At 38.9% G+C, this 15,287-nt stretch overlaps 1 protein-coding gene across 42 annotated transcripts in view; it reads right to left on the bottom strand.

The window, feature by feature from the left end:
- PHF21A (PHD finger protein 21A) overlaps positions 1-15,287 on the bottom strand; it is a 123,586-nt gene that overhangs the window by 34,557 nt on the left and 73,742 nt on the right. The window lies entirely within an intron of this gene.

Below are 15,287 nucleotides of genomic sequence, written 5' to 3'. Positions count from 1 at the left end.
AAAAAAAACCCCAACAATTTAAGAATGTGATAGTTTTCAACAGACATACATAGTACCTAAATTAACTCACAGGATCAGGCACTAGTATCCAGTCTCAATTTACGTATGTAATCTAAATTTTGTTTAGTTTCTAGAATATAAATCCCAGAAACTATTATTGTTTCCACCAGAACTCTTCTCTATGAAAGCTTAATGCCTTGGTACCAGAGCCCTAGGATGGTGCCATCACTTCATCCTGCAAGGTAATGGTTATGTGATATGCAGACACGACAAAGGCACAAATGGCACACAAAGATCTTTCTGACATCAATGGATACTTCCCAGGAGAATGGATTTGAGATCTGCCATGTAAGTATGGACAATATCTTGCATGAAAAAAGTACTAGTAGAGTCCAGGTAAGGGAACATAAACATCCCTACCCATAAGTTCATACTACTTCTTCACAGTGTGCCTGCTCGTTCAACAGTTATACTGTCATAATTTTAGACTGTTACACCTCTGCTCTAGGGTTTATAAAAGATCAGAGCACTTGTCACTCTCAGTGCAGGTAGAGTGAGATAGAGTGGTTGAGCAGTTCATTCTTCTTTCTAATTACACTCCATTAACCTTCCACATGAGAGCTCCCCTGTGCTTTCATACCAGCAGCACCAACTGGCTGTGTTTGATAAGGCTCGGCAGCATTTGCAAGACCAGCACGTGTAACTGAAGGAACACTTCAGCTCAGCAGCCCTCGCAGAAGCTGTGCTGGTGCTCTGTTACTGAGCTGCAGTCAGATTCAGCTGAATTGCACACACATGGACACCAGCCTCACCTTATCCACTTCCCTCACCCCTTGAACTTCAGAGATACATGATCTATCAGAAAGCCAAATGCAGATCTAGGGAATTATTCACAACAGGGAACCCAACAGTCATCACACTTTCGCCTCACTGCAAAGACCTGCCAAGAGAAAGGTATTTAGAGCACTAAGGCATGCAGGGCAACAGAAGTTGTCCTTACATTCTAATTAGATCACATTAGTGTATGCAACCAGAGTACAGGGAAGGAAAATTACTTTTGAAATTTAAATATTTTTAAATGCACTTTCTGCATCTGGGGTTGTTTGTCGTATGTTCTGAAGATCACACTACTTACAAACAGCATTATATTTCTCTATAAACTTTCTCAACGGTGACCACATAAATAAAGCTTTTCTAAAAAGACAGACTTCTTCAATTAATAATGTATTCTAGGGGAGTTTTAAACTCAGTGCCAGGAAAGCTATTTTCCATGTGCATGAAGGTAGATTAGCATTTGTGTATACCGAGTAACAGTGTCAGCACATGCTTACACAGATAAAAGGGAAACAAATTTGGAAGGAGGGATTGTAAACAATCTGGAACAGAATCCAAATTATTTTTAAAATAAATGAAACATTACAAAATCTGCACTTTTGAACGACATTTTACAACCCCTTTAATTTTTTTAACTGTTTCAAATTACTTCACAACATAAAGTGGTATATGGAACTGGTCTATATAAATGAGTGATGGCAAAACTCTTTTTGCTATTAGCTCCACTATCCTTTCCCATGCCTCTCCTGTTTTTTAACATATTTTGATACTTGCATACATGTATCTCCATAAATATAACTTTCTAACACTGTGGGTTTCCCAACCTTCAGCTAATAATTCAAAATGACTGCTGTTTTCTAAGACTTGGAAAGTTTGAAGTGTCCAAAACAAAATCTGTTTGTGCTAAAAGCCAAGCAATGAATCCACCCCTTTCCAGTTCTTGTTCAGAATGGTTCAGGAATTTTATTTCAGAGCTCTGGTGCACATTGTCAAAGATCCCCTCCAGTACAAAGAGAAGAGAGATGGTTCTTCTCTTATAACAGGAAGGTAAATATTGATACTGAATCCACCTAAAAGTAATTTGAAGATACTTGGTTTACAAGGGTGATCATTTAAGACCATTAGACTCACCTTCTACATCTATAATAGATTTTGGACCTTCTTTCTCCAATTTTCTTATATTTAGTCTAAAGATTCAGTCTTTAATGCAATTTAACTTGTGCCATCTAAGCCTGTAATATTATGACAGAAATTCAGAATTCATGGATGTGATCAATCATAATGAACTCAGGCTACTGAGTTTGCTTCAGGAAAGCTGAATAGACAGAGGATAGTTAGTTCTTACCTCTAAGACACACTTGCTCAAAGTGTGAATACAAGTATCTTTTTAACAACAATTTATTTGAAGAATATTGAATTATCTTGTTGGGATACATTTGATATCAACAAAGTACAAGATTAATTCTGGTGGATAGAATTTCTCTACTAAATATCACTCTTAAACCTAATAAATTTGAAACAAACACAATTAACACGTTGAAGAAATTTAACTACAGCATCTTTATCTCCTGTTCTGTGAAAATCTATCCACAGTGCTTCAATGCTATAATGCAATGAAATCTTGTTTGAGCTAGGATTAAAATTTGTCAGACTAGGATAGCACTGAAGGAAAGCAGAAAGACATTTCTGTGCCACACATAGCTCTTACTTCTGCAAAAAAGATTTTTATGTATGAATTGTAACCAGTACCTCTGTAACTTGTGCTGTCATATTTTTTGAAGTATGTGCTAGAATCATGACTTAAAGCTCCAAAATTCCTGGCTGTAAGCATCTAGTGTTGAAACTGCTTTCAGAATAGAGTACTGCAGAAGTGCTTCTACTTCCTGAAGCAGTCAGCCATCACTGCTAACCCCATCTGGAATACTGTTTTCTGACAAGTGGGCTATGCTCACCTCTGAAGAATGTAATATTGCAGCTGAGAAAGACTTTTTAAACTCATCACCTGAGAAATGTACCTATTTTGATCTTTTTGGTAATATTTGTTATTTTCCCAACACCTCTTAGAAAAGATTTCAAAAGGAAGTATTTTGCTCTATGCTCAATTATTTTGCTCTGTCTTATTATTCTCTTCCCACAGAAGACTCCTCAAAAACAATCCAATACCTTCCTTATATATTATGTCAGTGGAGCAGATTTCTTGAGCATTTGAGGTGGGTGAATAGATCTTTTAACCCAGTATGAAGAGGTAAGAAAGAGAAAGCAAGCTATCCTGTAATTCCTCTTTATGCAATTCTCAACAATATAATATATGTGGTTTTGGGGAAGTCCAAGATTTCTTCTGTGCCACGTCAGGCCCATATTAGATTTAAAAGGCAAATTAGTTGGGTTTTTTTTTGTTGTTTTTTTTTGGTTTTTTTTTTTAAGATTAAACAAAAACATTAAACATATTTTCATCACATAATGAAGTGCAAGATCTTTTTCACACCATATGTTTGACTTGCTACTTACTGCAGAGTACATGCAATGTATAACCAGAAAAACACATTTCATTCTACAAACTGGTCTGAAAAGCTAAACCTGCACTAGGAGGTATCAGACAGTCTTAATGAAACTCAGAAGTATTATTTCATTGACATTCACTCAGCATTTCTTGCATGACAATTCAGTTGCGAATCTGTTTGGAAGTGTTAGCTCAATACCCATGGACCTCTAAGAAACAGCACCATTGGGTCTCTCTCAGGTTTCTCTAAAAACACCTATCACATCTGTCTCTAACAGCTATAAATCACAAAACAGTAGTAGTTTGCCTCCACATGGTTTCATACAGATGGAATTTTTTTTTTAAAGGAATCACATATTGCACTGTTGAGAAGGACTGAAAGATTACAGAAACCTAGCAACTGAAGCACAGGTTGTTACAGCAAGCCATCTTGCTTTGTGTCCTCAGGTCTGGTAGCTTTACTCATACTGGGACCTCTAGCTCTATTACTAACCCAGAAAATTAACTTAAAGCTGTGCTGTCTTTGCAAAAAGAATTTAATTCAAGTTTTATACATATAGTGTTTACATTTCTAAACTGTTCATAAAAATAAGCCCCCACATAATGCTCTTTCTCAGATAAACTCCACAAAATGAGAAGCCGAAAGGAGCTTCAATATGAGGGAGCAAGTTCTGTGGGATCTGAGGTTGAGGGGCTATTAGATGAAAGAAACAACTGAGAAAACATTTTCCCTCACACTACCTCTGAATAAACCAAGCTGATGCTGAAATGAACGGCTGCTTTGGGGAAACAAACTTCAGGGTTTGTTTTCTAACAAATACAACAGGGCACATATTCAAGAAAATAGACCATAATTATTTGTTTGTCTTGGTAAAACCACCCTGTATTGTAATTCATCTGGAGTTGAGACAGGATGTAAGAAAAGAGGCTTTTAAAAGATCTGTCCTACACAAATCTATGCACACTTTTATATCACTAAATACATGCAAGTGCATGTAAGTAAATAGTGACCTACCTTTACTTTGAAAAAAAAAACCATCATGACCAAAAACTGAGAAATTATCGACCAATTGTAAAAGAATGTCAATGTGTAATAGGTGTTGTAGAAATTTAAAAAAAAAAAAAAACAAAAAAAAAAAAAAACCAACCCATTTACATGCAAACAGAAATACTTGACTTTGCACTGTATAGCCAGTACTAATTATGAGCCCAGTAGGACTTTCATGGCAATTGTTTGGAGGATCATATAAATATGTTCGTGCTCAGTTGGTAAGAGCATGCTGCTAATAATGCCAAGGTCACAGGTTCAATCCCCATATGAACCATTCACTTAGGATCTAGACTTGATGATCTTTCTGGGTTCCTTCCAACTCCGGCTATTCTGTGATTCTGTATCAAAACTGAAATAAATCCAAAAGACATCTGTCAGTTTACACAGGAAGACAGTCAAGCTGTCACTGATTGTGAGGAAGCTCAGAAGAAAGCAAAATAACAGTATCAAAAAACAAAATCAGGAAACACAGAAAAGGTTTGCACAAGCAAAGAGTATTCACAGACAATGTAAAGCTGAACTGAAAAGTAGTGAAGTCGGACAAGCAAAAATTAGTCCTTCCTCACAGCCATGGAGGGCTTGTAGAAGAAAGCATTACATTTTATATGAATGACTTGAAAAAAGGGCACACTTCAGTCATACTAATCCCTTTTAAAATCCCTTCTCACTGATATGTCAGGCCTATGCCCAGAGGGAAGTCTGAGGCAACACAAGCAGTAGTGCAGGGAATACTTTGAGATTTTTTTTCAATGTATTTTCATTGAAGAAAAAAGTCCATATTTCATTTATATTTCATTATACATAAGCAAGAACTGAGCAGCAAACCATGCTTGATTTAACCCCACAGACCCACATTCTTAATGGTTTTTCCTATTTTGCTTCCTTGCTGTTATGTTAGGTTGTACGATTTGCACACAATGCACTGTAGGCCAAAAACCAAGTTTGCAAAGATCTTTTGAAATATTTAACACATACTAGCACTATGTAAACAGTAATAATAATTCAGAAGCCTTTTCCTACTCTGCATTTCGAATGTATTTATTATGAGCTAGACAAATAATGTAGGATTGTAGCACTCTGCCTCTACATTTCTCATCTTCCTCTTCCAATTTACCAGAGCAATGACGAAAGAGGGGGTTTTGCTCCAAGCTTTTAACTCTTGCAGCACAGATTCTCCTACTGCATAGCTCTCTGAACTAGAGGATTCATCTTTTGCACAGGGGCAGAATCTCATTTCCTTAATCAATTTAGAGAAGATCAAAAGCCTGCCTAGTGACCCACATTGCTCAAGAAACTGCACCAGCAGCAGAGACTACACAGGCAGCTGCTTTCAGGCCAGCAACAGCATGCTCAGCATGAACAGACTGTACTAAGATTTTTCTCCCACACACAAAACCAAACTGTTCCTGTGCCCCCTTTGTGCTGACGGAGCCTGTCTCTCAGTCGATGAGCAAGTCACTATTTAGAAAATTATTTCTCAACCTATTTTGGAAATCCACAGTCATGTACAATTGGCAGCACTGGCGAGTATTCAGCAGCGATTTCAAAGGTTCTTTGTCCTGGGGAGGAGACAGGACCATTCAGCAGCAAGCCGGCAGAACTGCTGAGTACACAGCTGGAGCGTATGTGGGGGAAGGGAAGCCGTGTGTGATTCTGCAATTATATCTGGTAAATGCACACAGATTTGAAGAATGATCACTTGGCATTTCTACTATTTTGCAAGTGCAAACTTTTCAACATATTTGCCAGAAGTATTTGGCTGTTTTTGCTTGTAAGTGGATAGAAGATCAGTGCAGAAAAACATTAAACCACATGGACATGCTACATAATTGGTTCTTTCAGCCTCTCACAGCACAAATGATTTGCAGCAACATGCTCTGATCTCCTTACTAGTTAACAGTCCAGTCCAAGACAAATACATCAAGGAAAGATAGAGAGGAAAAAGCTGTGGACAAGATTAACCACACAAGCTTGGCTTTTTCACAATGCTCAAATTTTTTTCTATTGCCCAGCTAGTAGATATTTAAGAGAAAACAGGGTGAACTGTAACAACTGCTACAACAGGCCACATGAGCACCAGTCCAGTAAGAACCCTTTCTGTTTGGATCTTCACCCAGCTCTCACTTGTACTACAAAAAATGTCACTTTGATGCCCTGTTTGCATTCCATTTTCAACAACAATGAGGAGGATGGAGGTCTCTGGTTTCTATGACAACCCAGATGGGCCACAATACAAGATACTTACAAATGTTCGACTGCAGGGATGCCAGATCAAATTAAGCTAGAGTTTACATTACTTCACAGAAACTAAAATAAAAGAAAAAACCCAAACAAAACATGAATGTCAAAGGAAGGATGACATTTCCTTGGTACATTCCAAAAGATTTCTGAAAGTAGGTGGTAAAGAAAGGAAGGATTTTTCCCTTTGAAAGTAAATAATATTGTCAACACAAGCAAATTGAAACCCTCATTTACATGAGTAAATGTTTTCATTAAAACTAGAGTGCTGGAAAATTACCATCAGACATTAAAAGCAAAAAACAGATCACAAAATATGATTTTATCAATTTACTTAACTCATTATGAACTGGCAAATTTGTGATATTTCACTTCGGGAAATTAAATTAGTAACAATGAGTTATTTTAGTTAACATTAGCAAAACTACAAAAACATTTAATATGTGTTCTTAGTAATTTAACTGGCCTGTTGTTACACAAGTGAGGTGATCTTAAGTCTCAAAGGCATTGATTAATACAACATCCTGGGAAGGCAACTGTAATAGGCCAGCCAGTTTAGGCAACAAGAGTAAAATGCCTTCTGAGGAAACACCTGTAAAAGCTTTTTATAAGACTTTCAAATGTGACATATAAAGATATGGTTCCCAAAACAAAACAAGTTAAAGAATTTCTTAATAAATGTGTATCTTTAGGCACATTATTTTGAAAAATCTTCTGCTACAAGTTATTATCTTTTTATTTAGTCACTGTCCTGTTCTAAGTTACTCTTCATTCTCTCTTCCAAATTAATCACCAGGTAGTTAATAACATTAATTCAATATGTGATAGCCAGCAAGGCTTGTATTACAACAGACAACCATAGACTTTCAGAGGCTTATGTTCTTTGGGGAGAGGCAAGGGAAGAGAGAAAGGCTTAACAGCTGTGCCTAGTCAAAATAATCCAAAATTAGAGGGACTGTAACATTTAAAACTGGAACACAGAACCTTAAAATCTGGGTCTGTGCAGCTGTTGTAACACTTTATTTAAAACTGCAGACACTCTCTTCATAAATCATTCCCCTCTGCAGCACTGCTACCCAATACTATTTACAGAAGGACTCCAGTCTGGCTTGCAAGTGCCACCTCATCACTCGGGAGCGCCTGGCACTGCCAGCTGAGAACAACCATCCCTCACACGGCTCAGCCAAGCCGCCTGCTGCTGTTGAGCCTCTCCTGCTGCACAACACCTGAGCTAGGACCCCGGGATCATGGAGCTAGAGAGCGTGCCCAAGGTGGGCTCTGAGAGACCCAGGTTAGCACCTGCCCATCACCTGCTCCTCAGCAATCCTCTTCCACCCCAGCCCTTCCTGTTCAAAGCCGTGTCCCTGAAACACGACAGCCTGAGGCTCCAAGGGCTGTGCTGTTGCTGACAGCAGCACGGCTGGCACGTGGCACGGCAGGCTGAGGCTGAAGAAAACCTGCCTGCTCTGCTGTGCTCCCTGACTCGTGCGACGGCAAGCGGAGCCAGGGAGACACACCGCGGTGATGCTAACAGCATTTCATGAAAGAGGGATTCAGGCATTTGCAAGGAGCTCCTGTAGAATGACCCGAGTGCCTCAGTACTACAGGGTGAGGAGCTGAGGGCTGAAATGACACATCTATTATAAAAATTAAAATACATGACAATTCTGCACAGCTAGTGGGAATTAACTGCAAATTACATATTAGGATGCAGAAATGTGACTAAGGACATGGAGAGACTTGGTTAGCCTTAAACTCAGACTACACTGCCTAAACTTCAGATATACAGCTGAGGCTCTGCTCCCACATCATATATAACTGCTACCTGTGTTTCACATAGAAAGAGAAAGACAAGGAACAGCATAATGAAAAATGATAATTGGTAAAGTGCTAATGCTTACTAAAATTTTAACAGTTTAACAGGAAGAGCAAAATGGACTGGAAGTAAGTAGGAAGGAACTTAAAAGCTTTAAGTTGTAAGCGATGGTAGTGTTGCAGTGAAGAAGCTGCTTGATGTCATACAGTTGAAGTTACTTTAATCATAATTCGGTGTAAGTATCAAGACAGTGGGACAAATAACCAGGCAAGTGGGTTCCTCTCACAAAGTCTACTGCCAATCACATATTACACACATTTCAAAGCACAACATTCTACTCTGCAGAGATACTGCACAGATTAAAGTTGTGTTTGCAAGTTGCACAGCATCTGCTATTGCACTGTGTTGTTCAACTATAAATTTCACACAAGCACAACAGCATAACTGATTAGCAATCCCTATAAGGAATTCGTACCTAGAATGCTATTCAACTCTTTTAATGCTGTAATTAAAAAATAATCTCTTGCACTAATCAACAATACAGACTAATAGTATCTATTGCTCAGCGTGTGCCCTGTCTTTACAAATCCCAGACAGTTTAGACTACTTTACACACCTAAATACTTTTGCTGTTGTATTTTCTTCAAAAATCAGTTAAGAGTACTAAACACTTCTGCCTATTGTTTTCTGCTTTTGTACTTTTTTCCAGATCTACTCATTTATACAATGTATGTGCACACTAAAATAAATATGTTGTCCAAAACTCTCCTCTACAAATGTTTCTGTATTAATTTTCAATTAAGTAGGGTCGGAATGATATTCAAAGTAAGAAATCTGAATACCGAAATTCTGGCAGTAAAAAACAAGCACTGAAAATAAACTCATGGTGTTCAAACTAGTGGCTGCTCCATGGATCTTGAAGAATTTGCACTCCAGGATGTTTGCCACAAATTTACCTAAGAAAGAATTAAAAATAATGGATACTGCAAAAAAAAACAAAGCATATTAAAGCAACCCAAAAATAAACAAGAGTCATCTCTTCTACTGCACTTTTTTGCTTGGCAAACGACCACAATGGCTAACAAATCATTTAGTTGTTAATTCTGTTGTATAAAACTTTCTTCTTCTTGGAAGATACTGAGAAAATCCCAGCTGCAACGGAGTTTCGACCTTCACTTTCTAAAATGCTAACAAACCAGTGAAACCAGAAGCTTACAAGCAGCCACACACGTCATGAAAAAGGCGCGGGCTGCAGGCGCTCACGCAGCCGCTCGGCGGCCCCAAGCCCGGGGCCGCAGCAGCTCCGTCCGGCCAGGGGAGGCTCCGCGGGCGCCGGAGCCGGGAGGGCACGGCCGCCATCTAGCGGGGACGGCGGCCGCGGCCGCTCCGCCTTCCCTCCCTCCCTCCCTTCCTCCCTCCTTCGCTCCCTCCCTCCCTCGGCTACTCAGCAGGCACCGGCGGAGATGAAAATTTGCAGCAATGTAAAAGGCACACCGCCACTGTTGAACTTAAATTTCCACGAGTTTGTTACGATCTCAAACTACAACTAAAGCTGTCTGCGGTGAAACTGAAGTACTGCTGTTATGCTGTACTTCAGTTTTCATTCACGCTCATCTCCTAACAAAACTGTTCTAGATTTAACTCCACAGTCAGCACTAAACATCTCTTGTGTGACATTATTTACTCCTAATGCACATTATGTCGTTTGCATAGGCTCTAACAGAAGAGCGAACAAGACTTTTGAGACTTCCATTGCTAATCCCATTCCAGCTGCTGTGCACTGCTCCAGTGGTTCATGGCAGCTGGAAGAAGCCAGTGGGAGGAGCACCAGACACCCCATCAAGACAGGGTCCCCTTCTCCTACATGTGGCACAGCTGGCACATGAGCTTGGGCACTGCTCACTACCAGGCACAACCAAAGCTGAACTTTACATCCACTCTCAGACTTATCCACCCCCGTGGCCAGTGGAGGTACAGCCAAGCAGGTGTTCAGCAAAAGGCTTTCAGGTTCCTCCAACTTACAGCAAAGGCCAGTCCAGTTTCATGTGTCTTCAAATGAGAAGTACATAAACAAACCAAAACACACATATATATAAGAGATGTGAATAAATTAATATTACAAGAAATCTGGCTCTGCATTTCTGAGAGTTATACCAAAGTAAGATTTACAAAATCACTGGATATTCTGAGTTGGAAGGGATCATTGAGTCGAGTTCTTAAGTGAAGGGCCTTTACAGGGATCAGCCCTACAACCCCAGCATTATTGGCACCCTCCTCTAACCTGCATGACGTACAAGGATAGATGCCTGATGTATGCCAAGATGCTTGATAACAAATACTAATTTCCACCGGCTCCTAACAGCAATCTGTCTGGCCAATCCATGCACACAAAAGGTTTCACACTTAAAAGGAGCAGGCACCTCTACTGCTGGCCTAACAACCCACAAGCACCACTCTGAGATGTGTGCCAGTGCCACAGGTACTCCAGGCTTCTCCAGCATCACACATTTTAATGTTTCAGATCTCGAGTTAGTAAGTCCCTTCAACATGCAAAGCTACAAAGCAGAAGTTGAGAAAATGGTTGTTCTATAAAATACATGGCCTTAAGGAACGTGTGGTGAACTCACTGCTATTTGTGTTTCTGTTCAATTCTAACACTTTATTATCAAACATGGACACAAACCATTCAATCTGTCAGGGTGACAATTTTTTGGGGTTTTTTTTGCCTTATAAATGAATTAGCATAGATTGTACGAGGGTATTTCTTCAATATCAGACACGAAACACAATCCCAATACAAAAGAAAAAAGACTCACCCAGTCAGCATTTAAGTTGGCAGGTCAAATCCATACATTTGACTGTCCTGCATAAAACCACAGCTCTAATCTGGTGCTTCTACTCAAAATAGGAGGAGGTTCTAGGAAATCCAATGCACATTCAAACATTACTTTAAAAATAGCTGTACTTTTGGCAAACACACCAACAAATTGCTTTAGTTACTTCTCCCACTATTCCATTAACTCTGTCAAGACAGAGCCATGCTGAGAGCTAATGAAAGGCCCTTGTTTCAAATCTTCCTGTAATCCACTTGCACAAGGACAAAAAGTATCATATTTATTATGATAGCCAGTAGCAAAATCTGTTGTTGGTTGGTGGGTTTTTTCTTAGTTTTCTTTCATAAATAACTGTCAGATTAAATACACATGAATATTTTCTAAAAAAAAAAATCGTCATTGACAAAAATACCATAACTGAAATTACACAGACACACAACAGAAGACAGGTGTTGGAAATTTCACTTGCTTCTCGTGTATTTTGATGATGTCCCACACACCATATGTCGCTGCGTGTGGAGGCTGAGGCACCACCCTCCTCTGTCCCAGCAGCTCTGTGGGAGCAGGAGCCCAAGGGGCTGACGGGTCAGCAGAAACTCCAGCATTGCAAAGAACAAAAATTGATTTTTCTTAACTCCACAGTTCTGAGATTAATCTGCTGCTCCCAAACTTTATAAATAAAGCAGTTAAATGTATCCAGGCACTTAGAAAAAACTTCTCCTTTCCTCTGTCCTGATGTTTTTGCACTGTTGCAGGAGAAAACACAACTGCCAGTACAATTGTTTCATATACTAGAGACTTTAATCCCAACTAGGTCTTCTGTCTACATTAATAAGCAAAAATAAGCCTTTAAAAGTTGGAAGAGCTGAGTTAAACTGCTATTGGTAAATGCAAAATAGACTGAACACATCAACCTTTTTATCCTTCAACTTAGGTTTGAACATGTAAGGAGGAATATGCTACAAAAAATCAAGGTAAAATTAGAATCTTGTGAAAAGGAAGTTTAAATAAGGTAAGTGCAAGGATGAACTTAGCTAAAAATAACAATGTAGTAATTAAGAAAACTTATCAGAACACAGAATCAAACAGAAATGCAACCATTCTTTCTGTTTCAGCTTGACAAGAATGTGCCTCTACATAAAACAGAAGCACCTTTTGTAAAGGGTGTGGAAACAGAAAGAACAGAGGTTTTAAAAATGAGAAAGCCAGATGTTGAACAGAGCACTTTACTAAATTGTTTTCCGGGATACTGTTGGAAATCACTGATTGAAGAGCCTTACTCCAACAATCTTGTTTCAGGAAGCTACCGTTTTTGTTCCAGTACATTACTGACTTTCTGAGGTGTTATTAATAATTAAACTTTTCTTTTAAAATTACTCATTAATATTAACTTTGTCTAAAGTCTTCCTGGAACCTAATACTTTTAAGGAAAATAAACCAGTAAAAATACACTAACCGCAACAGTTAAATAAAAGAATGCATTTAATTTGAGAAAGAATCTACTTCCTGTAAATTCACTTTCCACAATTCATCCTCAGCTATACAGCAATAAAGCTGTACAAAAGATGTCTTTAGCCTTCACTTTTTACACCTAGGAGAAATGGAAAAGTAATGGCAATTTACCAACGCAATCTCCTTCCCTACTTTTGCTTCCTCTAGACTAATAGAGAGATTAAGAAAGCAAAATCTGCATTTCAAACCACTGTATGTAAGTCTCAAACCTAAAAGGATAGCAAAGTCATTTGTCACCACTTGCATGTGAAATGTGAGGAATAACCATTAGTGAACTGAATCCAAATGCATTGTACAGGAAAAGTCAGTCTAGCACCTAGAGCTACTTCATTCTTACTTTTCTAAACTTTTTTCCTATTGCATAGTGCAGCAGAGCTCCACACTGTGCAACCAAAAGCTTCATCCTGGCTAATACACACAGAGTACTACACAGACTTCACACACGCAGACTCAGATGGCCATGCTGGTCACTACACTTAGGGAGAGCTAACACAAAAGAAGTATTTACAGCACCTGGAGTCCCATCAGTCCAAATCTGCCTGAAGGAAGTCCTGAAGAGAAAGAATGCCTAAAATCACATATTTTCTGCACACTTAGGCATCTACCCAGATTACTCCAGCAATGCTTGGCTGCACTTGTCCTTATGGTTGGAGAACTTGCCCAAAAAGTGATAGATGACATTCATTTCCCCTTTCAGCTTAAGATAATAAAAAATACATCTCTTTCCCCCAAGAGCTTTCTAAGCCAAGGACACTTCCTATCTCCCCTTCCCTGCCTCAATGTAGAAAAAGAAACCAAAATTTACAGGGATAGAATGAGAAGGGAAGAGGAAGTATAAAGCAGAGGGATTTCTCCTGACAGAGAATGCTGCACAAGCACCAGTATCTGTTTGTTTTAAGTTTGCGTTTAATATCACCAGATACCATACATATGAAGTAGTCCCATATAGTCTGGCTTATCTGGACTCCCCCCTCACCCTCTACTCCACTGCACACAAACTACAAAAATCCATCTTCTACATTCATTCAGTCACTGCCACGTCTCCTCCCTTGGAGTGAACAAAGTCTGCAAGACATCCTGGAGACATATTCTTACCCAGACTCTACCAAGAATTGCACACAAGGGCTTCTATCAGGTTTCAATTTAGTGGGAGGATTGTCTTAAAGCTCTACCTGAAAAAGCTACATGTTACCTACAGGTTCTATCTGCTTCACTTGAAGAGTCAATTAAGTCAAAATTATTCCTCAGTCTTCTTTGGACTCATTTATTAGCTTCTGTATCAAACAGTTCTGGCATTTTTATTTTACCTTCTTCTTGAAACACTGTGTACAAAGCAATGAAAAATTGCATACAGAATGTACTGGAGAGAACTCTTAGAAATTCTCTAAAATCACAACTCAGAAATTCTGGTCTGCAAAACTCTACCAACTATAAGCAGAAAACAACTGTGTTGCAACATGCAGAGCATTAAATCCTTTAAGTAAGTCTCAGAGCCTTTTTCCTTAAAAACATTTTCTACCCTCAGTTGCCTCAGAAAAAAAATTAAAATTAGGTTGTTATTTGTGGATAACTACACCTTAAGACTACAAATATTTTTTCCTTGTTTCTTACAGAGAGGAAAAAATGCTACAAAAGATGACAGCTTCCAGCAAATAAGCACTGTCAGGTGAGTCCAGTGGGTTTTCTTACTTGCATTTTGCCTGTAACAGTTACTGAGAACTCTCACATAATGCACACCACTGACTGTTGTTTTCCCCCTGCAAAAACCTTCTTTCCAAAGCAGAAGCAGTAGCTTTAAGAAGGTACTAGAAAACTATGAGACATGTCTGTTCAGGATTGCTGACCAGCAAGGCATGACAATACTCTCTGCCACTCAAGCTGAGGAGCAGCAGCTGCTGTCCCTTCTCAATCTGTACTAAACTTCTTCTGAAATGTCTATCATATCCATTAATATTTTTTTTTAATATTTTTTACTCTTCTAAAAGTACCTTTTCAAGTCCTTTTTCAAATTGAAGTCCATACAGTATAAACAGAATCCACTTATATCAGCTACAGAATTCCCAAACCCATATGTAGACTAGGAAAATTCCAAATGTTGCCTTTTGAGAATTTATAGTACATTTATTGCATGTTTTGGATTCTGAAACACACTGCACTAAGACACAGTTGCAGCAGAAATGACTGCAGTTCCCAAAACAAGGATAATGAATGTTTGTGTGTATTTATGCAGATGCTCTGTGTAACTCCAGGTGGACAATGGGAAGGCAGTAAGAACAACTGAATGCATGACAACAGGACACTTTCCTTTTCTTCATCTCTAATATCTTGCTGGTGTCCAGTTTGCTTCTCATGGAGATGACAAATTACAATATAGCTCAGTGCAAGGCACTGGCAAAAGTTACAAGACTTATCAGAAAAATGTATCTGTATCAAAAGCATAGCTCCACTGTGACAGGTTCCAAGTTAGAGCAGCTACAAAAGAGCAGGGAGAGTAAGCAATTA

This window comes from Lonchura striata, chromosome 5 (genome assembly GCF_050655825.1).
Source record: "Lonchura striata isolate lonStrDom1 chromosome 5, ASM5065582v1, whole genome shotgun sequence".
Classification (NCBI taxonomy): domain Eukaryota; kingdom Metazoa; phylum Chordata; class Aves; order Passeriformes; family Estrildidae; genus Lonchura; species Lonchura striata.
The sequence above is the reverse complement of the archived record's forward strand: the minus strand, read 5'-3'. Positions and strand labels throughout refer to the sequence as shown.